General features: G+C 38.5%; 1 long non-coding RNA gene across 1 annotated transcript; it reads left to right on the forward strand.

The window, feature by feature from the left end:
- The first annotated feature begins 8173 nt into the window (after window positions 1-8173).
- LOC306992217 lies at window positions 8174-25644 on the forward strand. The gene is made up of 3 exons (XR_013796239.1): window positions 8174-8246; window positions 18271-18353; window positions 25097-25644. It is a non-coding gene; the product is annotated as an uncharacterized lncRNA (long non-coding RNA).
- The last annotated feature ends 2018 nt before the right edge of the window (window positions 25645-27662 follow it).

Here is a 27662-nt window from a genome sequence, read left to right on the forward strand (position 1 = left end):
TAAAAAGTGTCCCATTTTGAAGTCGTGTCCTTCAGACCGGTGAGCGGTCCAGGGAACAATGGCAGCATCCATTGTTTGGGGTAAGGGTGACTGTCAAAGCCACTGAAGGTGCAGTTAGTTTAAGCGTCCCCTATGTCTGTAAACCACCACCCTTCTTGTTTTTCTCCCTTGTCTTCTGCCTCAATACTAAGGTGACCTACAATATCTACCAGTTGCTCATTAATTTATGACATGGGTGTTTCACCTTCCAAAGTTTGTGATGCTGCATTTGAATGCTAGAGTAACAAGCTACTCGTGTAGACTTTAAATACAAGAGAGGGGTGAATACAGTCTTGTTAATTAGCAGTGCTGTCTTAATTAAATTTCAAGGAGCACCGTCCTTCTCGTGAGGTTGGAGTTTTAGGATACACTGTTTAAAAACAGTGAGAGAGGCTGTGTTATATAAAGTTTTGACCGAAATAAAAGTTTGTTGTTCTCATCTTGACTACCTCTGTGTTGAACTCTATTAACATTGGACATAGGTATTGAACAGGAGCTAGAGCGATTCAAGAAGTGAGTGACAGATCTGAAAAAGTCAGAAACAAAATTTTGTCTGATGGTTTTTGTTTTGTGTGTTCTTGCCTGACCTAAATAGAGTGGTGCAGGTATAACGTCTCTCTGTAGTCAAATCGGCAGTTGTTAGCATCACCCTGGTTGCCTCAATAAAAAAATACCCAATTGGATTTTTTCATAGGCTATTGGATTGTCACAAAAAACAAGCTCTGTGATCAACATAAGTTTATGATAGGCTACTTGCACGTTTTGTCCATCAAGATCATTTTCACAGATGAACACAACTTTAATGAATTTTGAAGCCTAAATGCAGTCGCCATAAGTAAAAAGCTTAATTGGGCTATAAACGAACTACACCACGATCCCACGACTTTAATGTAACCATTACTAAGCTTCCGACAACTCTTTCAGTTTTTATCTAAAAACATTTTCCCAGAAAGTTTGAATTAGAATAGTTTATAAGAGCACAATTATATGCATGATGAGGCTGAAAAAGTGGACTGTTAGCAACAGTCTTTTTCAAGACAGATAACAGCTTAAAACTTAAAAGAATCATGAGTGTGGTAATATTGATGCATTTTCTGTAGTAGAATAAAACATGTGTATTGTGCTTGTATTGACCACAGACCTCATTTCAGCCATTTAACCAAAATCTCATTCAAAAAACCCATTGACTTCAGATTGGAACCAGAAGCTAATTCGTTCCGTGTTTTGGCCTACAAATTGATGTCATACCTGCACCACTCTATTGTCGTTTGCAGACAAATTAATATTCTCACTCTTTATAATTATTAGTAGCCTACTATATGAAGAATGCTAATTGTAAGTAGTTCAAATCATTTTATACAACAGTTAGTTCCAGTCCTCAAATGCGAACTGTTGCATGCACTCACTGGATGTTTTCACTATTTGAGTGGTCCATCCAGACAGTCAGTGTGCAGCCTATTTGTAGCTATTTTTCTGAGTCTTTCTGTTGATTACACTGATTATTACGTTGCGCCAATAGGTGGTGAAAAGTGACACTCACATGATTCAAATATAGATTAATATAAAAACAAAATGCCACTACTGCTGCAGGGAGGATATCTTGGCGAAACACGCCACGGCTGCTCTTGCATCGATTTCAGTTGAAGCATTCAAGCATTTCCTTTGGCGGAGCATAAAGAGACAAAGTAACCAGCAATATTCATTTCTAAAATGTAAGTTACTCAGTATTAACATTGATTATTGAACTGTTTTATAATTTATCACACTGCTGTTCGTCTGAATATCTGCACCACTTTGATAACCTGGCCTTGCACTCGGCCAAATATGGAACAGTAGCCTAATTCAGTGTCTTACGAAGATGTAACTTGTTTTTACGCTTGTCACTTCATGTGTTTTTACTGATCGTATTGCAATCTGATTTGTTAAAACAGTTAACGTTACACTTGGCAACTGACTATCAAAACAAATATAATTCCGATCTTAAATTGACCGCAACAGGAGGGTGAATTGGTCAAATCTGGCTATAACATGTCAGACTAAAGCCTATACATGTTTTATTTTTTTGTCCATTTTGGCAGTAACACCTATGTGGTTTCATCAACCAGATGCATTACACATGTCCAGTTTCGTTTGGAATGTGTTCTTCTGAAGTGGTTTGAGTGATTGAATTTAAATTTTGAAAGCGCTTCGGGAGGGTATTTACACCTGGTCTTTTCACGGATAGCTATCCGATCAGAGAAAATGCAGTGACCAGGTGAGTAAGCTAAAAGGTTTTATTGAAGTGTGAGAGTTTAAATAAAACTATCCCTGTTTAACTTGTATAGCAGAAAAAAGTTCCACCGTATCAGACTCTGTTCCGGGATGACAATATAACCTTTTAAACATAATACGAAGTGTATATAGGATATAGTACGTCATGTGTGAGACAGCATGTATTTAGAGGTAGGCTACTGCTCTTTTCACATACTGTTGTAGAAGGGAAGTTCGGACACAGGGACTGCATTTGAAAGCTGCTGACTTATCAGGCACTGAATTTGCAGGCAGCGTTTGTGCATAAAGGTATACATGACTGATTTCCAACAGACTCGAGAGGCAACATGACGCTTTAATGATCTACTGTACAACCAGGGCCGGATTAAGAGTTCAGAGGCCCCTGGGCACAATGACTTGTAGGACCAGTCATTAAATGATATGAAATATTTTGTTGTTTTATTAACAGGGATAGTTCTCCAAAAAAATGTAATTGTCATAATTTAGCCTACTCTCTCAAGCCGTTTAAAAGCCGAATAAGTCTCCCTCTTCTGTTGAAAATAAAAGTTATTTGGAAGAATGTGGGTAACCAAACAGTTGATGTACCCAGAGACTTCCATAATAGTTTTTTCCTACTATGGTAGTCAATGGGGACCAGCAACCGCCCGGTTAGCCACACTCCTCAAAATATCTTCTTTTGTGTTCAGCACAAGAAAGAAATTAATACATGTATGGAACAACATTAGAGAGTGAGTGTGTAAATAATGACATCATTTTTATTTTTGGGTAACTATCCCTTTAAGGACAAGGCAGCATGTTTACTATTAGGGCTAGGGCTACTGTCACTTTAAGATCTGCGCGCAACGAGTCTAATATACACACATTTGACAATCAGATTTTTTTCTTAATTTTTTCTACAATTCTTTCACTTTAGACATAACCAACTTTGTTTATGTAAACCTTGTGTGTATTTGACAGTATTAGAGCAATAAGACTCGAAAGATAACTTAGTCCAGTAACCATGTTAGACAGGCTTATTGCATGCGCGCGTCGGGTGTTTGCGCTCAGAAAAGCGCCCGTTAGAACAGCGCATCAGCAGCGAATGACATGTTTAACCGGCAAGGCTTTAAAGCACATGCAAATAATTGATTTTTATAAACTACAGTGTCCCGTTCCTCTGCATTTCATGTGAATATACGTTGCGCTGTACAGTATGTTGAGACGGAGGCGCCAGAACTGCAAACTGATAGAATGCACGATCATACGATATTTCTTCAAAAGCAGATCGTGGAGACATTTTAATCGTCCACGATCAAAAATCGTGATATCGCACACCTCTAATCTAACATAATATTTGACGGTGCCCAGGGCCCCTTAGATGTCCTGGGCCCCTGGGCAACTGCCCATTTGCCCTAATGGTTAATCCGGCCCTGTGTACAACAAAATAGCTTTGGTGACAACTAAGCAAATATTTAATTACTACGGTATATATCCTAATTTCTCACAAGAAATTACATCAAACATGGTAAAAATAGGTACAAAATTTACATTTACACACAAAATGACCACCAACCGCAGTTTTTAGATGCCATATCTTTTTAGCTCAATAACTGTCACAAAATGCACCGGATTGTAGGATATCAAAGGCAGCGTGGGATACATCCATGCTGCCTTCACAAATTCATCAGATGAAGGTTTCTCAGTAGACAGGATGTGACAGGGTCATTGGATTTGGACGTGCCTTGTTGCCTTTCTACCTCCGTATTCTGCCTGCGGAGGCAGTGTTTTTCAGCTTTTGGATGCAGCCAGGGTGTGTCTACAATAGACACTGCAACAGCCTGAGGCTGTTTACACTGGTCAAAGCAAAAGTTCCAAATCCATTTGTCCTGTTGTTTGAAGTAGAACAATCATGTGGAATATGCCTGAAATAAAATGGGGCATCAGTTCCTCATGTAATGTTTGGTGCGATCAGCTTTGAGCTTTGAGAAAACCTGTCACAGATGGTGGCCCATTATCTCCAGGCCAAAGTGGATGAGTGGTTTGAGTCCTCTATGGACTCTTTCATTTAAATCTCCATATTGGCTCAAGCGTCCAGTCAGAAGACTGTTATTGCCAAATCTGTAAAGGAGCTGGCCACTCAAGATAAGTGACTTCACACCATTATAATGAGTCAGAGTATTTTCAGAGCACAAGAGAAAGCATAACACCATTGAAGGTCTTAAAAGAAAACCTTTCTCAACCACCCTAATCTGCCAGACACCTAAATATATTTTCTGAATATAAGATTGCTCTTCTCTCATGCACTCCACCACCGCTGGCTCTCTATTATTAGATCAGGGGGGTCAGGTGTTAGGTGTCGAGGCTGAGCTTGTTGCACGTGCTCCGATCAATGAAGTCTGCGCACTCTTCGAGAATCGCTTTGCCAGAGTTTCCGAGCTTTAATGACTGCAATATCTCAAACCATCTGTCACTCTGCACGGGACGAGGCGGGAGGTCTGATTCTGTTGTTCTGGATTAAAGGCTGTAATTATTGTCAGCTCATAGTCTGCCTTTCTTGCCAGTGTGTTTTGGATGCTATCGACATGCACACCCCCTCAACACCACCGCCCTGACCATTCTCTCCATCAGCCCTGTCTTCATCATCTCCGAGGAGGGACAGCAGCCAGGGATGGCGGAAAAATGTGTATACTTCCATTACTGCTCACGCTGTGAGTTCAATGAGTTTGGCTCTGGAATCTAGAGTACCCATCCTGCCACAAATTACAGTTTTTTTCCCTTCAAAGGCTGTCTTGAGTGCTCTAAAGTTCTCAGTTTCTGAGCTGACCCCTTTTAAAGTTTTGTTATTTTTTTTATTAGATGACTTTTTAAGTCTGTCAAATTCTGGGTCCTAATATTTTGTAATGAAAGAGTTCTTTTATATATTTTACCAATTTTCTGTCAAGTCAGTGTCAGCTTAGTCAGCGTCAGGTGTAAATTTGACAAAAATATTGATGGGCTCCTGCAAGATCTGCCTGTGCTCACATATTTGTAATTGAAGCTGTGACTTTTTGTGAGAGGTGATACAAATGTGATCTAATAATTTAATATTTGAAACAAAATGTGAGTTAGGAGACCAGGCCTGGTTTAAGAACCCCCAAAAATTGTGATTTAGCTAGTAAATACATGACTGCATACGGAGATCCACAGATCTCTGTACACCTAACCAAACCGAATCACTTGCCCTTTATCTTCATTCGTCTCTCAGCTTTACACAATTATTTTATTCTCATCCCTGCCTTGCTGTCTGAGGAACCAAAATATAATTTTTGACATATCAAATAGCAGAAATCGATGTTGTGTTTCATGCTCTTTGAAGATCTTAGCCTCTCACTGTTGCACCATTTTAACAGGTTTAGTCCCTGTTTGTTTTGAAAGAATAGGTAAAACACTGAGCAGATTCTTTAAATGTAGTAATGGTCTTAGATTTTGTCTAGCTTTGTTTTACGTAATGGTGCCAAAAATACTGGTGCATTTAACACGTCTAGGACATCGAGTAGTACAAAAAGCAAAATTTTGTCCCAATAGGCTAACTGTCCATGAGATATGGCATTGTGTAAGACATGATTCACCAAGATGAATTCATTCTCTTTCATGATTGTAGGATTTAAGCTCATTAATAATTAACAGCCTTTGCCTGAGTAGTGTATGAGAAGTAATGATTCTTCTTTTACTAAATGTTCGCCTGCAGAGAAACAGGCCAGCACAGACCTAAATGTCATAGACATGAGTACTGAGAGGTATTAGTATTCCATGTAGTGCAATTTGTGGCAATCAGGCAGGACCGGCCCGTTTTATTGGTGGTCACCTAGGGCTCCCAACATTCTGGGGACCTTTGTAAGATGGTCTATTTCTATTTATTCATGAGTTTCGAGTCGAGCCACAAATGCCGTGCTAAGAGAGCTGAACTGTGACTTAAACCTATAGACCAGCTTTCGTGGCTTGACTGGTCGAGACTGTTTTCCAACGCCTGCTGCACCCATGGTACGGCCGCACAGTTCCTTGATTCTTACAAGAATGAGAGTAGTTCCTAGCCATATAGGCTTGGAAAATCGCTTGGAAAATCGCAACTTTTCATTTTCTGTCGAGCTTAGTACACGGTTTAACTACAGAAGAGTCAAGTTGTAAATAGGAAAAATATTGAAACTCGTTGGTCATTTTGAAAGAAATGCTACTGGACTCATCAGAATCAATGATCTATGCTAAGCTATGCTAAAAGTGGTACCGTCAGACCCGGAGTTTGGCTGAATGGATTCGAAAACGGTAAAACTCAACTGTTTACTGTTAACTGTTTAACTAAAGGTGCTGCCTCTCTATGTGAGGAAAGTTTTGCGTCAAATTTTTTTCCCCACCGCACTCACCACGTGAAAAGACATGGAAAAAATGTTAGGAAACGTCAAAGCTTCATACCGTTAGCCTACAGCCCTGTATGTAAATAAGTTTAATAATCAATACAAAATCTAAAAATAAATGGATCTACAATGTTACGGTAGGTAGGCTAATAATAAAGACAAGGACACAACATTTAAATTCAAATGTGAAAATGTATTTTCCAGCCTAATTGATAAATATTTTCTTTGTACAATAAAAAATATATATTTTGATACAATAACTTATAACATATATACAATAACAAAAACACTATAAACATTTAGAATGCCTTTATTAACCACCCCGAGCTGCATGGATCACTTTTATGATGGATGGATGGACTTTGATGGACTCCAAAACATAAACGGCCATTCACTGCCATTATAAAGCTTGAAAGACCCAGGACATTTTTTTATATAACTCTCTTTTATATCACGACACCAGCTGTTAAGAGTAGGCTAGGAGGTGGAGAACTTGTATAAATATTACGCTTAAAGGTTGTATCAGCGATTTCAGGCCCAAACATAAATGATCACATTCATCTAATCTTTCCTAATTATCCGCTAGCTGCCCGCCCCATAAGCAGCTCTGTCAAAAAAAACGCGTCTCTTTAGGCAGCTGAGATTTGCACACAAAAACAATTGGTTTCACCCAGAGCCTTTGACGGCTCTGGTTTCACCAACCACTCAAAACCAAAATAAACAGTGTTCCAACCAATCACCAACAGGGGCTGGGTGTTGTGAGGTTTTGCGTTCGTGCACGGTGACGGCTGCATGCGAAGTCGGAGCTGAAGAAGAAGCCGTCTATCAAGAGAAATTGAACATGGCTGAGTCAATCCCCAAGAGGAGGAGGATTAGGGCGAGGGAATACCATCGTGTTTATTCCAAGACACGTATCTCTGTCGGGAAGGGTTTTGAACGGTGGAAAGAAATTAAAGTAAAAAATAATAATAGTATTATATAGGCTATTTTTTAATCGGACGCCGCCGAGGTTGCACTGTTTCTTCTGGACAGGTGAGTAGCTGCTAGTGCTGACTTGTTTGGATGTGAACTGTGTGTAAAAATATCCTTTTTGAAATAATATGAGCGAAGCTCGACTAAACTTGGGTAGCTGTAGCTAAGAAATGCGCGTGCATGATCGTTTTTTATGATGCACGAAACGGGAGGGAGGGGCGCGAGCTAATTTGGTTTGTTTCTCCCTTCAAACACAAACAGAACTGACGTCACCCACAATCGCTGATTTAAACCTTTAAAAGGCTGATGTATACTTCTGCGTCGGACCTATGCCATGTGTGACACCCTGTATAGTCACAGGAATTATTATTTTCTTCTTCATGTACTTGATTTATTTTATTGTGTTTATGATATTGTTTCAATCACTGTTAATATGCTGGACTTTTGATGCGTAATACCCTCAGTGGACAGTAGGGGGAGACAATGTGCTGATCGGAGACTATGAGGGTACTATGAGTCGCGGAGAAGAAGCCGCCATTACAAGAGCGACTCGTGATAACAGCACAACTGTGTCCGTCTCATTGTTTTACCAAACAGGTGGGTGAAATCAATCACCTTGGACATAAAAACATGAAACAACATGTTGATAGCGTGTACGCTGTTTTAGGAGTGTGATACACATTTCCTGAGTAGAGTTAAGATGTTTAATAGAGATGGTGTTGTGTTTATAAAAATGACTTTTCATTCGCGGACGTGCCGCGTCAGGCCTGGTATTAATATAAAATAATCTGAATGGTTAGAGGCTCCAGCAGACTGAATACCCAAAGTAATGTGATGTTTATAATGTTTATAGCTTAATAATTGTGTTTATTGCATAAATAGCGATGTTTTGAGCAATCGCCAGGGGTTCAAGATTGAAGTATATGTAATTGTTGAATATTATATATAATCTTTGCATACTAGATTATATAGGTTACTGTTGGTATTTGGATTTTATAATATGTTTTAATAATCTTTTGATAAAGTATACCCGCTGCTGTACTGTATATAGGAATTAAAGGATAATTCCGGTATTTAACACCTTGAGTCTATATTGTTTTCATTTTATTTCATTTTTTTTTTTTCATTTTTTTTTTATTAAAGTGTCTTGCACTTACATGCCCAGCCCAAATAGGCTTAAAAGACACTAATGACATACAACAAAAATTAAACACAAAGATGACCATGAAACAAAGAACATAGAAAGATGAACATCATACACAATACATTACCATCATTTTCACAATATAAACAAACAAAACAAGACAAGACAACGTCAATTTAGGTCAGGATATAAATTTCTTTGCCTAAGTTTCCACGCTTTTTCCACATATCTAGCCAGACTATAGATTTCATTTTCAAAAAGCCAATTCAACATATCCCCATCCGTCATCCAAAACAAATCAGGCTTTTTATATTGAATTCTCTCAAACATACCCGTTCTTAAATCATGATATAACGGGCAAAAAAACAAAAAATGCCATTCATCCTCAACAACCATTAAATCACACAAAACACATAATCTGTCCTCTTCTGGGACACCCTTGTAGCGCCCCACCTCGATCTGCAAGGGCAACACCCCAGCTCTGAGCTGGGCACACAAAGACCTCTGGAATCTAGTTAACCAACATTTAACATAAGGCTCTGTGGAGTAATCATTTTTAAAGTGAACATAACTTCTCAATTTTGGCTTATTTAACACCTGCCATTGCCATTGCTCTTTATAAGAATTAAACAACAGCTGCCTGACCTGAGATATATCACCTCGTAAAGTATTTGTAAATATATAATGTTGCTTTACTGATGTAAGTATTCCAAGGACCTCCATTGACCAAGGATAATTGTGAGCTTTATCCCAATCAAAAACTTTCCGAGTAAGTCTATCTTCAGGTAATTTTATAAAACGATTCCACAATCTTATCACTTCCACCTTCTGTTTCACCATACAAGGCTCCCAACCCATATCTCCCTCTAGCGCAGCTCTAGTAGTGAACCTGTGCACTCCAAGGAAACACCTCATAGCCCTGCTCTGCAGTCTATTACATTCAGGAGCATCTTCGAAGCCCCAGACCCCAGCTGCATAAAACAAAATAGATCCCACCATACTGTCAAACAGCTGGGTAAATGTTGAATAACTTATTTCAGGGCAAAGTTTCATCCTATTAATAACAGCTCCTAGGGCCCTCCCTGCAGACTCAGACAAAACCCTTCTCCCTTCTGAGAATGTCATATTTTCGTGAAAAAGGAAACCAAGATATTTATAAGTTCTGCTGTACATAAGCTGGGTTTGTCCAAAAAAAAAAATCAAATTCACTGCGCAACACAGATGGTTTCCTAAAATGGACAACTTGTGTTTTATCCACATTTATAGAAAGTCTCCATTTATTACACCAATCCTTCATAATGCCCAACATTCTTTGTAGTTTAATTTCTTCATCGGTGCAAACAACAATATCATCTGCATATAATAGAATACTGAGGTTAAAACCATCAATGTCTATACCCAAATTTGCTAACTTTATCTCTTGAGCCAAATCATTCACAAAAAGCGCAAAAAGAGTGGGTGAAAGAACATCTCCCTGCTTAACCCCAAATGGAGTGGGAAACCATCCTGTCCTCATGTCATTAATCTGCACACAGGCCACTGGAGCCTTGTACAGAGCTCTGATAGAATTATACAAATTACCTGTAATACCGATAGAAAGTAACTTATATTTCAACAAATCTCTGTTAACCCAATCAAAAGCTTTTTTAAAATCAACAAAACAAACAAAAGTACTTTTGTTTTCCTGCAACCTTGCTCTAATGACAGATGATAAAACATAAATATGATCAATACATGCTCTGTGTTTTCTAAACCCATTCTGTTCATCCACCAAAATTCCATTAGTTTCAATGTATTCACTTAGTCGGTTGTTAAGAATACCAGAAAACACTTTACATGCTGTACTTAACAAACTTATTCCTCTATAATTCAATGGTACTCTAGGGTCAGCATGTGTGGTCTTTGGAATAGGCTTGATGATCGAACTATACCACACAGAGGGAACAGTCCCACTCTTAAAACAATATTGGAATAACATGTGGAGAGTATTTAACAACTTGGGGCATTTAAGAACCTCATTAGAAAGTTCATCCACACCAACAGCTTTATAAGGTTTAGTTCTATCAATTACCTTCTGAACTTCTTCTAAGGAAATATCATTATTTAGCACACTACTAAGATAGGGTGTTTCCAACATAACAGATCCAATTTCAATTAGATTTTTCAATTTACATATCTCAGCTAGAAATGCATCATTGAACTGGTGAGAACTAGAACAAGTGTACAAATCTCTGTAATCTTTCTCCCATCTGTCCAATATTTTATCTATCTCGAATACTGACCCCCCACTTTCCGTGACTATTTCAAGTGGAATTAATTTATTCCTCTTTGGTCCAAGCTTATTTATTTCTTTCCAAAAATTCTGTGGATTAGTATTTTGAAAAATCTTTATTTCAAAAGCTTTACCTCTCCTGTAACGCCTTTTATACATTCTAAGTTTTTTATCAAAATCATATTGACAGGTTTTAAATATATCTTGCAAACTCTTCCTTAAAACAGGCTCCTTGCATTTTAAATAACTTTTCTCTGCCACACGAAGATTTGACCATGTATTATGTAATTCATTATTCCAAAAAGGTTGTTTAATTCGATACCATTTCTTGTGTGCCCGTTTTCCATACAATTTTGACCCATATTGACTCATTTCCCCATACAAAACCCCACAAAGAAGTTCATAACAGCAATCAATAGTATCCTGTGCTTCCCCGCCTTTGTCTAATTGTACTATAACATTTTTTAAGGCTTCATCAGAAGTTTCAGACGAAAGAAAATTGTCCTTGATGTTTCTTATTGGTAGTTTACAAAGTGATGTAATATCAGCACTATAATTTATACACATCTCTGCTGTTTGAAAACGTAAATAAAGCATCGAGTGATCCGGGGGTCTACTCCTCTCATCTATTAGCCCTCGGGACCCAGTTCTTTCCAATAATTCAAATGGAGTGAATACTTTAAATTCACTACATGTTCTTAAATCTTCATGTCTCGTCACAATATAATCAACTACCGCCTTACCCCTAACAGAAATAGAAGTGAAATTATCATACTCCGGGTTTATTCTTCCATTAACCACACAGCATTTCGACTCTTTAAGGAAATCAATCAAACTTTCCCCATGCTTGTTCAAGCCCGTGTCCAACACCACTCTAGGACTAATATCATCCTCATCGACATAATCTCTGTGGTGAGCAACACGACTATTCAGATCCCCACAAATATAAACAGAATCAGCCTCAACCGTAAAAATCAAAGACAATAAATGTGCATAAAAAAGGTCAGCATTACGGCCCCATGTCGAAGTTTCAGGAGACAAATAACATGAAATCAAAATAAATGAATATTGTGAGCTCGTGTGCTCAAACCGCAAACACAGAATTCCGTCATAAGTCTTGTCCTCAATCGTTACAGAAAAATTGTCCAAAATAGTTTTTTTGATGAATACACCCACACCCCCAGAGGCTTTGACAGCCCTTTTATGAGCCACACGATTATGTCCAATCCAACTGTATCCATGAAGCTCAGGTATAAGAGCGGACAAATGAGTCTCATTTAATGAAATAATTCCTGGTTCAAACGAAAGAAGCAGTTGCGCTCTTAACTTACTATTTGCAAGCGTCCATCCATTAACGTTCCAATGAACTAAAGCAATATAGTCCGTACTTACAGGCTGGTCATGAAGTCTTCAATCCGAAGACAGTGGTGTCGGTCCCGCCGTGCCCCTGGCTTGACCACGCTTTACTAGCCGTCCATTGTTGGCCAAATAGTAGTCTTTAGCAGCTGGGATCTCTCTAAGCAGAGTCCTAAAATTGAACTCCATGAGACGCTCAGCGTGTGATTTCGCTGACGAAACATACACCCTTCGGTAGCTTTCGTTGTCCTTGAGTTTAAACCGCCGCCGAAGTACCGCCACCTTCTCCGGCTAACTACTATTGTAGTTTGTTTTGGATGAACAAGAGTGGTGGACAACATTTTTTTGACAATGGTTCCTCTCTCGAGTTTTTGACTATAGAAGAATTGGCCATGGACCCATTTAACATTGGAGTCAATGGGCATGTCCGAAAATGTCATTAAAACAGCCAATAATGTTCGTTTACAAAACTGTGCAACTCACCGAGTGATTAGTGATGTTAGTTGATGGGACCAGAAACAAAAAGTGTTGCGAAGTACAGTTTCTGTCGTGTTTTATTCGTCATTTTGTAAAATCCCATTGAATTCTGTTGAAGGACTGAGTGCTCATTAATATAAATGCGCTACCGGAAACGGAAAGGGGGCTGTTTACATTTGGTCGATGTAGTCTTTTTGCTCGCTTCCGTTTCTCATAAGGCTAGCGAGCAGAGCAACTGTGCTCCGGGAGAGTAAGCGAAATAAACAAACAAAACCTTGAAAATATTGAAAGACGTGACCACTGACCAGTGCAATATGAAGTTGAAGTTGAACTCGACTGTGACCGTGAGTGTCCCGCGAGACATAAACATCGGTTATCGCCATCAAGTGGTCGGGAGTGTGCTAACGCTTCAGATTCAAATATTGAGCGGAAGTTACACGGTTGAAGTGTCTGAAAAAATAGTTCCACTATAGCAAAATAAACGGATTGGAATCATATATTGCGACGATATATTGTTTATAATCATCAACGAACACCACTAACCACTCGGTGAGTTTAACAGTTTTGTAAACAAACATTATTGGCTGTTTTAATGACATTTTTGAGCCCATTGACTCCAATGTTAAATGGGTCCATGGCCAATTCTATTATAGTCAAAAACTCGAGAGAGGAACCATTGTCAAAAAAATGTTGTCCACCACTCTTGTTCATCCAAAACAAACTACAATATAGACTCAAGGTGTTAAATACCGGAATTATCCTTTAAGTTTAAATGGTTACATGGTGTAACCAATGGTTCGCTCTACTATTATACAGTATTTAGTAATTAGTAGGACACATTTGCACAGACAGCAGAGACTGTAATACATTGAGATGTATGTTTTACGGGGGAAAGTATTGAGTTATCTGAGAAAAATACTTGAGTATAAGAAGAAAAACTTACAAGAGTGATGCAACACATGTTTTTTGGTGTTTTGTTTGAGTGAGTCACATGCAGAGGTGGGTAGTAACGAAGTACATTTACTTCGTTACATTTACTTGAGTATTTTTGGGGAAAAATTGTACTTTTAAGAGTAGATTTAAATGTGGGTACTTTTTACTTTTACTCGAGTACATTTCTAATAAAAAAACGGTACTTTTACTTCGTTACGTTGAGCGACGTTCCTCTCGTTACTTTATTTTAATGCAATACGTGTTGTTAAATGCGTAGTTTATTCCAAGCGCGCTGTATCTTTTTTCTGGGCATGAGCGATGCTCAATTCACAAATGAATCACTCTTTTAAGTCGATTCTGTTCAAAGACTTCATCAAACAAGTGGGCAGATCTGTCTAAATCGGTTCGCGAATCAGTTTGTATGATCTGTTCAGTTTCCTGCACTCACTGAATCGTCTGAAGCGCTTTCAATTCACACTCGACTCGGAGTCGTAACAGGAAGATTTAAGAACATCAAGAGCGTTGGATGAAGTGGCCGTGGACCTACAGTACAGTCGAGTGAAAGCAAATCTGCAAATGCATAATTTTTGCCAACGATGAAGATCTCTATTATTTTCGTATGCTGAGGATGATATATCATGTGGAACGAATATTCGATTTAATTTCATTCAGGTAATACATTTTACAACCAAATAGATTATTACGATATGATAGCTACTTCAAAGTATGACATTACCCGTTTTTTTTGGACATATACATTACTTTATACAATAAATAAGCTACCATTGTCCACATATGAAATGAACACCCGCCATCCCGCGGTAATGTGTGTGTATTGCGCAGTGGCGTGCCAACTCAACTTGAAAACGAATGCCTTTGCCTGCCTTAGACACTGTTGACCAGTTTAAACATGCTTGCAGAAATATACATTTGATTACATTTTGGAGAACAGACAGAAGAAGATCCGTCGATGTGCGTTTGATCGTCGTTTGTGTTCAGATGTTCAGTAGCGGTCAGCGCGAGCACATGTGAAGAGTTTTAACTCTTTCTTCTCTGTGTCAATGTTTCCCTTTACATGCCTTTAAATGCAAAACTCTGCAGATACACTATATTTCGACATTGTCTAATAATCCAACTGTAGTTGTATAAGTTACTATTATACAAACCAAAGGATAGGCAATGATTTTCGGGCTACAGATGGCAGAAATAATGCTTGTCTCTTCTGTTTTTGTGGCAAAGATAGCCTATCTAATTATGATAATAATAGTCATTTAAATAAAAAATATCTAAATAATATCATGTTTTATATATATATATCATAGTATATATAGGCCTATGATCCGAAGTAACTAACTATAGCTACTTGAGTAGTTTTCTCATTGGATACTTTTCTCATTGGATACTAATTATGATAATAATAGTAATTTAAATAAAAAATATCTAAATAATATAGTTTTATATATTTATCATATATATCGGCCTATGATCCGAAGTAACTAGTAACTAACTACTTGAGTAGTTTTCTCATTGGATACTTTTTTACTCTTACTCAAGTAACTATTAAGATTGTTACTTTTACTTTTACTTTGAGTAAATATTTCTAGAAGTACTTGTACTTTTACTTGAGTACAGTTTTTGGATACTCTACCCACCTCTGGTCACATGTAAGGTGACACAATATATTGTGATTTAATTATACAAAAAATAACAACTGTGTCTGTCTCATTGTTTTACCAAACAGAAAACTTACTGCAGCACTGCCAGTCAGACGGCGGGCGTGCTACACATGCTGTAGTGTAGGCTACGCGTTGGTTTTCATTTACTTCTGCGTCGTTGTCCGTGTTGACGTGCAATTACACATACAGAGGGAACATGTGAAACCTGAGGGAGGGGTTCTAACAGACCAATCACAGCGCTTGCGATCTGCGTAAAATTGACACGTTGTTACATTTTTGGAGAGGTGCATGTCATGGTACGCCGTAGGGTACCCGTGCTACACACACACAATGTAGCTACAGCATGAGTTCGACGCAGAAGTATAAATTGGCCTTTAGAAGTTAACCAAGAAAAAAATCTGCCTTACCTGATAGTGTGAGGTGACCCTCTTAAGGGTGTACAATAATTAAAAAATATATTTAGCTTAACTTGTCTGTTCTACTTGCTGTGTGTTTGCATGTTTTCATGAGTCAAGTCAAGTCACCTTTATTTATATAGCGCGTTTTACAATACAGATTGTATCAAAGTACAACTACAATCAAATAATACAACAAAGTTTGTTTCTAGAAGAAAATTGCGTCATCGTCCACCTTAAGTAAGGCAGATCAATAATATTGTTGAATATTAAATGTCTCCAACCAAGCAAGCCAAAGCCAAGGCAACAAGGAACCAAAACTCCATCAGGTGACAGAATGGAGAAAAAAACCTTGGGAGAAACCAGGCTCAGTAGGAGGGCCAGTTCTCCTTTGGCCAACGAACCAACAGTGTATGATTGTGATGTGGGCAGCATTAAGTCAGATTGGATCAGAACATTTTGAGTAGGCTATGTATCCATTTCCATCTGGTTGGATGGAACCAGCCGATGGCTGTCGTGTCGATGAGGCCTTCACAGGGCTGATGAGGCTGGCACTTCAGGATGCGTTGGGATGGGTCCAGACGCAGGTCAACCATAGGGAAGATACTAGTTGACACTTCAGGACTGCATTGTCGTCGTGTCCAAGTTTTGGTGCTAAATATGAAAAACGATCTACCGCCAGCAGTCGATTTTGATATTCTTTTGAGATCGCAATAGATGTGAAGGACTATAATGCGCTAAGAGCTCGCTCAAGTACTGGGGAGCTAAACCATTTAGTGCTTTGTAAGTAATCAGCAGCAATATTTTAAAATGTATACAATATTTAATGGGGAGCCAATGCAGTGTTGACAGAACCGGGCTACTATGGTCATACTTCCTGGTTCTAGTGAGAACACTAGCTGCTGCATTTTGGACCCGCTGTAGTTTGTTTATTAAGCAATTTAATACAATTTGATTAATTGTTTATTAAGATTATTGTAAAACATTACAATAATCTAGCCTTGATGTCATGAATGCATGAACTAATTGTTCTGCATTTTAGTTGTACAGTTTTACAGATACTAGACACATGACTTTCAAATGAAAGATTGGTATCAAAGAGCACACCCAGGTTCCTAACCGACGACGAAAGGTGATATCAAACCCAACAGAATGGCGTAGACACATTTCACACAGAATCCACAATATTAGTGACAACCAGAGAACACATTAGCCTAGTTGAATATAAAGTGACCGCAAATATAATAACAGCATAAATAATAGCAGCAAACTGTGAAACAATAATAGTAACACAACAATCTGTATAATTTATTCATTCTACACCTTGCTCAAAACTGCTCAGTGTTCACATTCAACAGAAATGCAGAAAAAAATGGAAACACTTTGTGGTTATTTTTGTCGTCTCTGCTGTTCTTTTTTTAATGGTACTTTAATGGCACTTTTGCATGAGAAAAACCGCTTGTCCAAGGTTAAAACTTTTCTAAAGAATAATATAGAGTAAATAATCAAACCCTTTCGATGTAGAGATGCAAAGTCACACAGATTTTAAAATATGAGCAATTAACTTTTCTGCAAAGATCTGCTCATTAAGAGGTCTTTGTATAGTTTGTTGTCATTTGTCATTTTACCTGATTTAACTGCTCACTTTTTACTTGGACAAAATCGTTTTTCATTGAGGCCTTTGTTCTCTTTTGTGCACATTCCTCAATTATTGTTTGTTTACATTGAATGTGTTGCGCTGAATAAACCTTTATGCACAGTTTATGTATAGTTATCTACCAGTGGGACCCATTTTCATGATCTCGCCTAGGGTCTTACATACCCACGGGCCATTCCTGGTGACAATTATAGTAAAACATTTGCTTTACCACCAAAAAGGACATTGAATATCTCTAGGCCTGCAGAGCTGCTGATAAAAATCCAAGTATGCTGGGTTGGTGTTTGTGTGTTTGGACTTTGTCCACAACACATGCAGTGTGGGGAAGCTGTGAGCCATGGGATTCTTCTTATGTGCAACTTATTGCAGGCCTCTTTGTCTCCAGTGGTATTCAGCATTTATATACAATAACCTCAGGATTGTGTTCCTTTTTCACAGTGTTATTGCATTACTGTTATTTAAACTTCTCAAACCAATCTAAAACAACATGTAAACACATACATTCTTGATGCTAGTCTTTAAAGGTAAAATAAGCAATGCACAATTCTTTCAAACTTTAGCTAATGTTTTTTTCTACAAATTGCCCTCAAGCAAGGGCCACTGTGGCACAAACACTCTATTCCAGGCTGTTTCGGTTCTGATTGTTGCAGATTGTCTCCTGGCAGGGTTTTCTGTTCCCACTGATATTTTCCTCCATTTGCCCTCATTAAGGTGTCAACACCCCGAGTCCATCACCATCTGCTGGATCTAGACTCAAAGGCCTGAGGTGGAGGACAGCCACATCCCCTTCTGAGGTCAGAAAACCATCACCTTCTGTTTGGACATACCCTCAGACACAACAGTGAAATATGAGCCTTGAGAGAAATTAAAAATGCTACCAACATGAGTACAACTTCTTGGTTTTTAACTTCAACTCGCTCATGCTTTTGATCCATTCTGACACATTTTGTGCTCCTTAAAGGTAAGGCCTTTTTCACACAGTATGTGAAAGCAGAGCATATCTATTTTGGTACACATATTAACAAGCGCATAGCAGGTCCAGAGTTTCAGCACTGAGCCATAGTGCACTGAACTAAGCAGAAAATATGGTGTAAAAAGCACTTTAGATCTATTTATCAACACACTCTTTTGCAAATGAGGCTTATTATTATAAAGTAGCAGAAAATACTGGAGTGAAAAGTTTGTATTTTTTTAAATAAGTCAATTCCAGTATGCTCACAGGCATGTAAACACTTTCTATTCAAATAATTAACTTTGAGGTTCGCTACTGTCCACACATTTGGGGTCATTAAGATATTTTTTTGAAAGACAATCATAATTTTATTCAGCAATGATCTATTCAATTGATCAAAAGTGACACTACAAAAGATTAATATTTCAAAGAAATGCTGTTCTTTTGAACTTTTGAAATAAATTACTTTTTAAAATATATAAAAATAGAAATACAAAAACGCGAATGTGTAAAACCGGTGGCGTCATGCACATGCACATTACTGTACGTCTTTCAGTCTTTAGGTGCGTAGTGGTTTTTTACTAAATGTCATCACCAACTTCTGGCCTAGCATGCATAATACAATTTTAGTAATTTTTTGCAGATCCGTGTGTACTTGGATGATTTTGTTTTCATCTGTATGCGGAAAAAAAAACTTGCGTGTTTTCTGCATCGCTGTCGTGTATACGTACGTACGTCTTAGATTTCACTGTTAATTCACGAGCTCACACTTGCATGTAATCAGATTATATATCAAATAAAATCACATTTTATTTATAAAGTACATTTAAAATGTATTGCATTATAAGCGAGAACATGGGACAGACAAGAGATGTTGATCTCTTGATCTCTTGATCTAAGTGATTGGATGGATTGTAAGTGACAATTAAGTCAGAAAGGTATTTGGGGGCTTGGTTGCTGAGAGATTTATAAACAAATAATAACATTTTTAAATCAATTCTGTATCAGACTGGTAACCAATGCAGAGAACGTAGGATTGGGGTGATGTATGATAACTTATGCATATTTGGCGGGCTGTCGGAGTGTAGCGCTCTGAGCTCAGAATTGGCTTGAGTTGAGGGACAGCTATATATACAGGTCTCCTCTCGCACTGATTGGTTGGATTACCTGTACGTGCTCCTCCCGAACTTTGTTAACTAAACCGCTCTGTATAGATAATCAATTTCTGGATCACTATATTGAATATTTCCTATGATCAGAGCCATACATAATCAAATATATTTTTGGGAGATAACCATAGGCAATTATTACAAAGCTTTACTTAAGTGCTGTCAGTGAACGCACAATGTGAGGCTGCTGTTGTTATGCTGTTGCTTCAATTATTTACTGCTTAAGCATATGTCACGTCGGTCAGCTGGAGTGTGTATAATAACCACTAGAGGGCTGTCTCTTTTCTTGAACAACATTTCTCTATAACCCTTTTCCTGGCTCATTACTTCTACCTGTTTGTCATTCTCTCGTTTATGTTTGCCTATTTAAACTCTGTGGGTTAATTCACTATTTTTGTGAAGTCTTGTTTAGTGTCACACTGCATTTCTGAGCGTTATCCTGGTTCTCGGTTTCGATCTTCTTTTTGTCTCCCTGGACTTTACTGTTTGCCTGTGTCTTGGACCTTGTTTTATGTTTGGACTGTTTATCCTGTGTTTATGACCTCTTGACCCCTTTATTGGATTTAATCTTTGGAGTGCTCTTTAATAAATGCTGCACTTGGAGCCTTTGTGTCTCTGAGCAGTACGTGGTAGAAGACTTTACCAAACATGGATCCAGCAATAAGACTCATAAGACTTCATCAAGAGAACCGATCACTTGAGGACCACACCAGTGACTTCTTGGACCTCGCAAATCTTACGCACTTCCCAGATTTCCTGATTGACTTTATTGTTATGGACTCAATAATTACTCCGTGATGATCCTTGAGGGTCACTAGCTGAGCATGTCACGTCTGTCAGCTGGAGTGCCTATGATAATCACCAGAGGGCACTCCTCCTGTCTCCTTGAACAATGTTTCTGTTTCATGAACAATATTTCCCATAACCCTTTGCCTAGACTCATCATGTGCTGATTACTTCCGCCTGTTTGTCATTCTTTTGTTATCCTGGTTCCCTGTGTCTTGGTTTCGATCTTCTGCCTGTCTCTCGGGACTTCACTGTTTGCCCGTGGTTTTGACCTTATGCCTGTTTTATGGATTATGATTATGGATTACCCTCAATAAAGCTGAGTTTGGATCTTCGACCTAAATTCTTGGAGCAGTTCATGACAGTATGGTTTGAAACAGGCCTACTGAAGACTTCTTTACCAGAGGCATTTCTATTGCTGTGCTAGCTGTGTGTGTACGTGTGCACTCACATTTTTTTTCAATCTTAGTATGTGTTAGTTTCAGTGCATATGACTGACTGACGCTAAAAAATCCCTCAGTGTCATTAATGTCGGACGTTTGTGCTTGGATGTTTGTTTACCAGGCATAGAACAGTGTGGAAACACAGCCAATTTAGCCAACTTCTGTGTAGTAGTGCACAGCATCCAGAATGAAGAGAAGCATGTAGGAGTAATGCAAGCAGTAACTCATAACTTTCATTTTGGCAGATTATTTTCTGAAAGGAAGTAAACAAAATGTATATTCTATCAAATCTAGTAGTCTGTTTCATGAACTCCCAGGGGTCAATCTAAAATAGCCAGGAAAAAATTGTGAATTGTAAACAAATTTCTCACCAAAAACCATGGGCAAGTGATAAACAGCCAAATCAACCACAACGATAGACTTTATAATTCATCTATCATTTTGAGTTGGAATATTTACGTGATGCTTTTGAGCATGTAAAACGATGTATATTTTTCAAAATGAATGTTATTGGTCTTATTGTGAACAAGTCTTTAAAAGTTTTTTTGTACAACTATTCTACTTGCCTCATGTAGTCCCAGTGTATCCAGGGCAGAAGTCATTCTTCTTTCAGAGCTTATTAACACTGGGTGGGCAAGCATCATGTTGAGCAGTGAGTGCGTATACCTTCATTAATTAGCCATAGTGTTTGGCTCCGGCCCTCCGCTCACCTTCATGCTGGTCTACCCCAGTTTACTCTATTGTTACCTCGAGGCAGTGTACTGTAAGTGGAAAGAACATAGCTCTGGCACTTAGAAAAGGAGACATGTGGCACAGTGAAAGGGGTAATTATCATTATGAGCTTGTGGTTTCTTCTTCTGACACGTGTATCTGCCAATAAAGAGACCTCTTTGACACGTGCAGTGCTGTTGGATGTCAGGAATCAGGCGGCAGGCTTCACTATGCTGCTCCATCTATTTAAGATGTGTTTTTGATGCTGCTGGCTAATTACAGCAGCGCTTTCAGGTCACAAGTGTAAAACACACAGGGTGGTTTGCTCTGCCAGCTATATTGTCTGTGTGTGACAAACTTCTTTTGGCAGGTCTAATAATAACCAGAAATGTCAGGCGTATCTTTGTAGAAGTAGTTTCTCCAGCTGACATTAGATAACAAAGCCAAAATTGATGGAGCACATACTTTGTGATACACTCTGTCATTGAGAAGAAATGCGATAAGCAAACAGTTGTTGTTTTTTAACAGAACAAAGTGTCCGCTTTCAGATTATCACTTTAATTATAACCTTCACAAACAAAAAATTATTTAATGTGGTTAATTATACCGGTATTGTATTATAAATTTAAAACTCTGGAACAGGAACACACAATGACGATCACGGGACACGGCCAGACTCCACCAAACATCAACAAACAATCCGACACTGGAACAGAGAACGAGGTGAGTATATGTATATGGGAGGAAATGAGCCGCAGCTGTGAATGATGATGATGATGATGGCGATCAGCTGGAGCGCTGAAGACACGTGAGTGGGACAACGCCCACTCACACATAAACAAACAAAGACACGAGACAAAGAAGAGGCAATGCATTCAACAACCGTGACAATATATCTATGGGTCCAAACACCAAAGGTACTGGAAACATATTGTGTTTGTATTGATGATCATCATCTTCCTCTTCTTCTCCATTTACATTTCCTTCTCATTTTCCTTCTCCTCCTTACCATTTTTCTTCTTCTGATGACCTAAAAGTGAATGGTCGCAAGAGACCGTAAATCGTAGAGACCCCATACTTGGCAGGATGGCCCCAATCATGAAACCCTAAGGGGTAGGAGCAAAATTATTTAATTATTTTCCCTGAATCATTGACTTAAGGCCTACAAGTATATTCCTCCTATAGGCCATTATAGTCCAATCTTCACCAAATTATGCACACAGCATCTAGGGATGGTTCTAGCAATACATACATATATATATATTTTTTTTTTTACTATAATTATATATATATATATATATATATATATATATATATATATATATATATATATATATTATATATACTATCATTTGTACAAAAATATTTCATGTTTTATATATTTGTTTAATATATAACAAGTGTTGGTTTTAGATTCACTTCTACATAACATTAGACCAGTTTAAGCACAACAGTTCTCATAAATACACAATTTAAAAGGTCAGAAGGCCACACATGAATAATTAAAAATATCTTCTAAATTATTTTGATAAATAAAGTTTCGAACTAAAAATATCTTCTCATTCGCAGCAGTGTGAATTGTCCTATGACATATGATTCATTTACATTTAGTACACACATACAGTACACCATATATTATGATCACACATCTTTCGACTAATTTTTTTTTACCTACGTTTTTTCTTACTTCTCTTTTAATTGAGAGAGAGCACAAACACTCTATTTACAGGATAATAACTATATTAATGACTTCTTTTGGAAATCAGATGCACCTTTCGATGTGTGTTGCTGTAACCCGTTTCATCAAACTATCAGTGAAGATTCAAGTTGGACTTTGCTAAAAAAACATGTGAATAAGATACATTTCAATTGAATCATGTAATCATCCACATGGGCCATTGGTGCTTGACCCAATGATTGCCTCTTGTGGCTATATTTATTAGTGGCCAAGCACCTATTGTATCCGTTGACATTCCTATTATTTTTTATTATTATTCTGCTCTGGAAGTCTATGGAAGCCCATTAAATCAAATTACTAGTGACTGTATGATTTTTCAGCCATTTTGTCTGAAATGAACTTAATATGTCTGCTCATTGTTGCAATTGGTCTGATGCTTCTAGCCATGATGGCATGGCTTATCGTGCTTATCGTAACTTTTTTTTAAAGGTATTGTATCAAAGTTAGAAATCCCAGTATGACAACACTATGGGCCCTGTCTTGCACCCAGCGCAATTGACTTTGTACACCGACACATGTATCATCCCTATTTTGCACCCGCGCACAGCGGACTTTTCCCTCCACAGGCGCACGCCGGTAAATTAGGGAATGAACTTGCGCTCCCGGGGGCGGTTCAGGGAAAAGAGGAAGTGTGTTCCGGCGCAAACGTTCCCAAGTACTATTTTGCAGTTTCAAAAAACAATTTGACGCATTGCGCGTTAGTCATATGCTATTTTAAGTGCGCATGCTTGGCCATTATGTAGCGTGTGAACAACGCGCATACCCTTTGATTCTTTAATCTAAACAGCAGGTTTCATTTTTGCAAATCATACATTATTACAAGGAAAAATATTAACACACGAGGGAAATCATTGTTTTTATGAAGATGTGAAAAAAATAGGCTTAAATCTAGTTTACAGATTTACCCAAATTATACGCCTGTTTACCCAAACCTAATTTGGGTGGGCTTCTCCCATCCCCATACATTGTCACTTCTCTATATTTTACGGCCCTGACGAGAACGTCTGTCTCCTCGGCTGTGAACCGCTTCTGACGTGCGCCTGGCAAATCCATCAACAAGCGCGCCTGCTCTTAAAGGGAATGTAAGAGGACGCTCTGATTGGTTTATTTCACGTTACGCCCAAACCACACCTATGAATAATAAAGCTACTTCAGAACCCATTTTAGATTTGCGTCGAGCGCAAGAGTCATTTATCCCGCCGGTAAAATTGCAATAGCGCCCGGGATCCGCCCACAAAGTTTCACGTTTGATACTTAAAATAGGGCCCGTTAAAATAGGGCCCTATATGGTTATTTCATGTTTGATAAAAAAAGTAAAAAATGTAATTCTCTCAACAAAAACAAAAGTCTGAATATGGTTTGAGATCTTTAGAATTTAAATGCTGTCTTGATTATTTAATGTTTGTTTCCATAAATCTAATTCTGTTAAAAATATATTCAAATTTAAATACTATTAAATAACATCTTGGAGAAACAATTAGAAAGCATAGACTATTCAGTGCATAAAACTCAAATGTGTTTATGGGTCTCAAAATGATGTAGCAGGTCACATATACCCTTATAGTGCTAAACCATGTGCATCTATTTTCACATCTCTCTATAGTGCACAGACACAAGTTAGCAGAAACAAGCTGGCGCTGGGGCACAGTTTATCACAACAACATGCTTCCCGCTCTCTTTCTCCCTCTATCTCACCCTCTCTCTCTTTTTCCTGCTCTCTATCTCTCTCTCTCTGAAGCTGATGCAGCCTGTGGTGGTGTTTGCCATTTGATGTGGCTCCTCTGTTGAGGCGGCAGAAAGGAGAATTCTCCTTCCCTGCAGGAGCATCAGACTCTGTATGCGCGGAGGAAAGCTCCAGCTGAGATGCCGGCTCTTTGTAAAGAAAGCTGGGAAAGGAACACATGCAGGAGGAAAGAGAGGAGGCGAGAGAGGTTTCCATTTCAGAGATGCAAATGTAGATAGTGTGTTAAGGTTGCAGAGTGGGGAAAAGACTTAGAAACTACCTTTAAAGGCAGTAGGAAAGGTGTCTTTGTTTTAGTCAAAATGGAAGCCATTCTGTTGAGTGGACCAGGTCGGGGTCACAATAATGTGAGGACACAAGAGGATGTGGGATGCATAATAGTGATTTATTATGATGATGTGAATAATGTAAAAAATGCAAAACTCTCAATTTGCAACTTTACACAATTTGGCAAATCTCATTTGTATGTTTTTGTATGATCTGCCTACACTGACAGTTGTGTCTAGGGATTATGGGTGGACCTTCATGCTTACTTTTTTCCTAAAATATTCATGGTACATAAAAATTTAATTAAATTTTAAAGGGAAATAAAGGTAAGTAGGGTATTACTGAAATTGTGTTGCGTTCTCTCATTATGTGTATGCAGTTAAGTTCAGGAAGCCCAGACTTAATTAAAACACATAGACAAGAAAACATCACAAAACAATCACATAAACATTTTTAATTATGCAATGTGTGTTTCCACAGCTCAACTAATAGAGTATGGTGCTGGCAGTGCCAAGGTCATGGGCTCGCAGGGAACACACATATTGATAAATGTATACCTTGAAAGCTCTGCATTGGATGAAAGTGTGTGCTTCAAGATCATGAGTCTTTGTCGTCACTACACATCCTGTGACAAACTCTGCTGAAGAAAGGTAACCAAGAAAAATGGACAAAATATATTTAGAAATGACCAAAGCTCCAAAACAGTTGGATAGTGGAAGCATAAAAGTAAAAATCCGAAGCGATCCTTCAAAAGGCTCGGCGAGACACTGTCCGGTCACCAGGTCCCTGATGATTCTGCGGAAGTCCGTTCAGAAACGAGCGAGAGACCATTCGCCTATATCTCCCGTCTGCGTGTGCGACCGCACACCGTACATGGGCTTATTTGTTTTCTTGTCATTGCTGAAGATAACGTATCACTGTACTGCTCAGATAATTACTCTTCTGTGAGTGTGAGGGGGGATAAAGATGTTTAATCTTCTAAGACTCATTACTCACTGCAATGTTAATGGGAATTACAGAGAAGAAGCGAATCGAGGCTGGGGATTTCAAAGACCAGGCGCTGCATGTCGAGTGCTGGAAGAGGCGAGGCTGAACACGATTTTGCCCCCCTTTTTTTGTCTGAACCAATACAGCTTAAATTGCGTTAGAATTCTTTTGCATTTTAAAATCCACAATCATTCTGGACCCCATTTTTTATGTGTGTGTGTGTGTGTTTAAGTATCCATATACTTTATACATACTGTCTGCTGCTAGTCCAGAAGGCTGCAGCTAAATTTGATATTTTTCCCCCTTTTAAAAAGCAAGTGTAATGTATTAAGTTCAGGAATGCTTTTGTCAGCTTGTGTACATCAGCAACCAGCAGCATCACAAGGAATATTCAAACCGAAGCCTCTAGTCTCCTCGTAACCTGAAGCAAGTAAATAATGAGACATATTTCTGAGTCAGCAGGAAAAAGGACTTTGGCCGCTTCTGATATGTTTGAGGCCTAGCAGCTGGAAGTGAGACAAATCGTCCCGGTGAATAGACAGTGACTAAGGTGGCTGTTGTTTCATTGTAGTTTCAGATTGTTATTTCTCGAGCGGTCTATTTTTAGCAAAGTCACTTATTCGCACTCGACGGGGGGATATGGGCAGAGATGGATGGGACTCTGGCATGATGAATATGCCATACACATTATGTGTCACTCTCTATCTCTTCTCCTATCAGTCTGCGTGTCTCCGTAGGCCCGCAGCGGTATTTGAACACGGTTGAGCGACACTGGAGCCTGTGAGATGACCGAAAGCCACATTCCGAGCCGCTGTTTGTTTTTGTCGCCCACTGGCTCTCAACCATCAGTCTGACATTCTTTAGATTGTCAAGGACATTTGAATAAATCTTAACAATTGGTTCTCACTTGAGGTGCTGTCATTTAACAAGTGCAGTTGAAGGTCTTCCTTTTGCGTGTCTGCTAATGCCATCTGCTTATGTTAATGACATATGCAGATATGCAAAAGGGTGTTTGCCAATCATCTGACAGGACTTAGTTTTTACGATACCAAAATTTCACTAGTCAGAACAAATACCAGTGAAATTGCACGATTCTCTAAACCAATTTTGACTTTTAAAGTAGTGATTCATTGATATTGGTTTATCAATAGACACCTGGTGCGTTTGACACTGTACATGAAAAATTGTGAATGAAATTAAAGGAAGTTGGCTCCTTTTATTTACTTACTCTCCAGCTGGGGATGAATGCATTTATTTTGTAGGATAGGTGGGACTCTGCTAGGGATGTGCACAATGACTACCATTACGT

This window comes from Phoxinus phoxinus, assembly GCF_949152265.1.
Source record: "Phoxinus phoxinus genome assembly, chromosome: 2".
Lineage (NCBI taxonomy): Eukaryota > Metazoa > Chordata > Actinopteri > Cypriniformes > Leuciscidae > Phoxinus > Phoxinus phoxinus.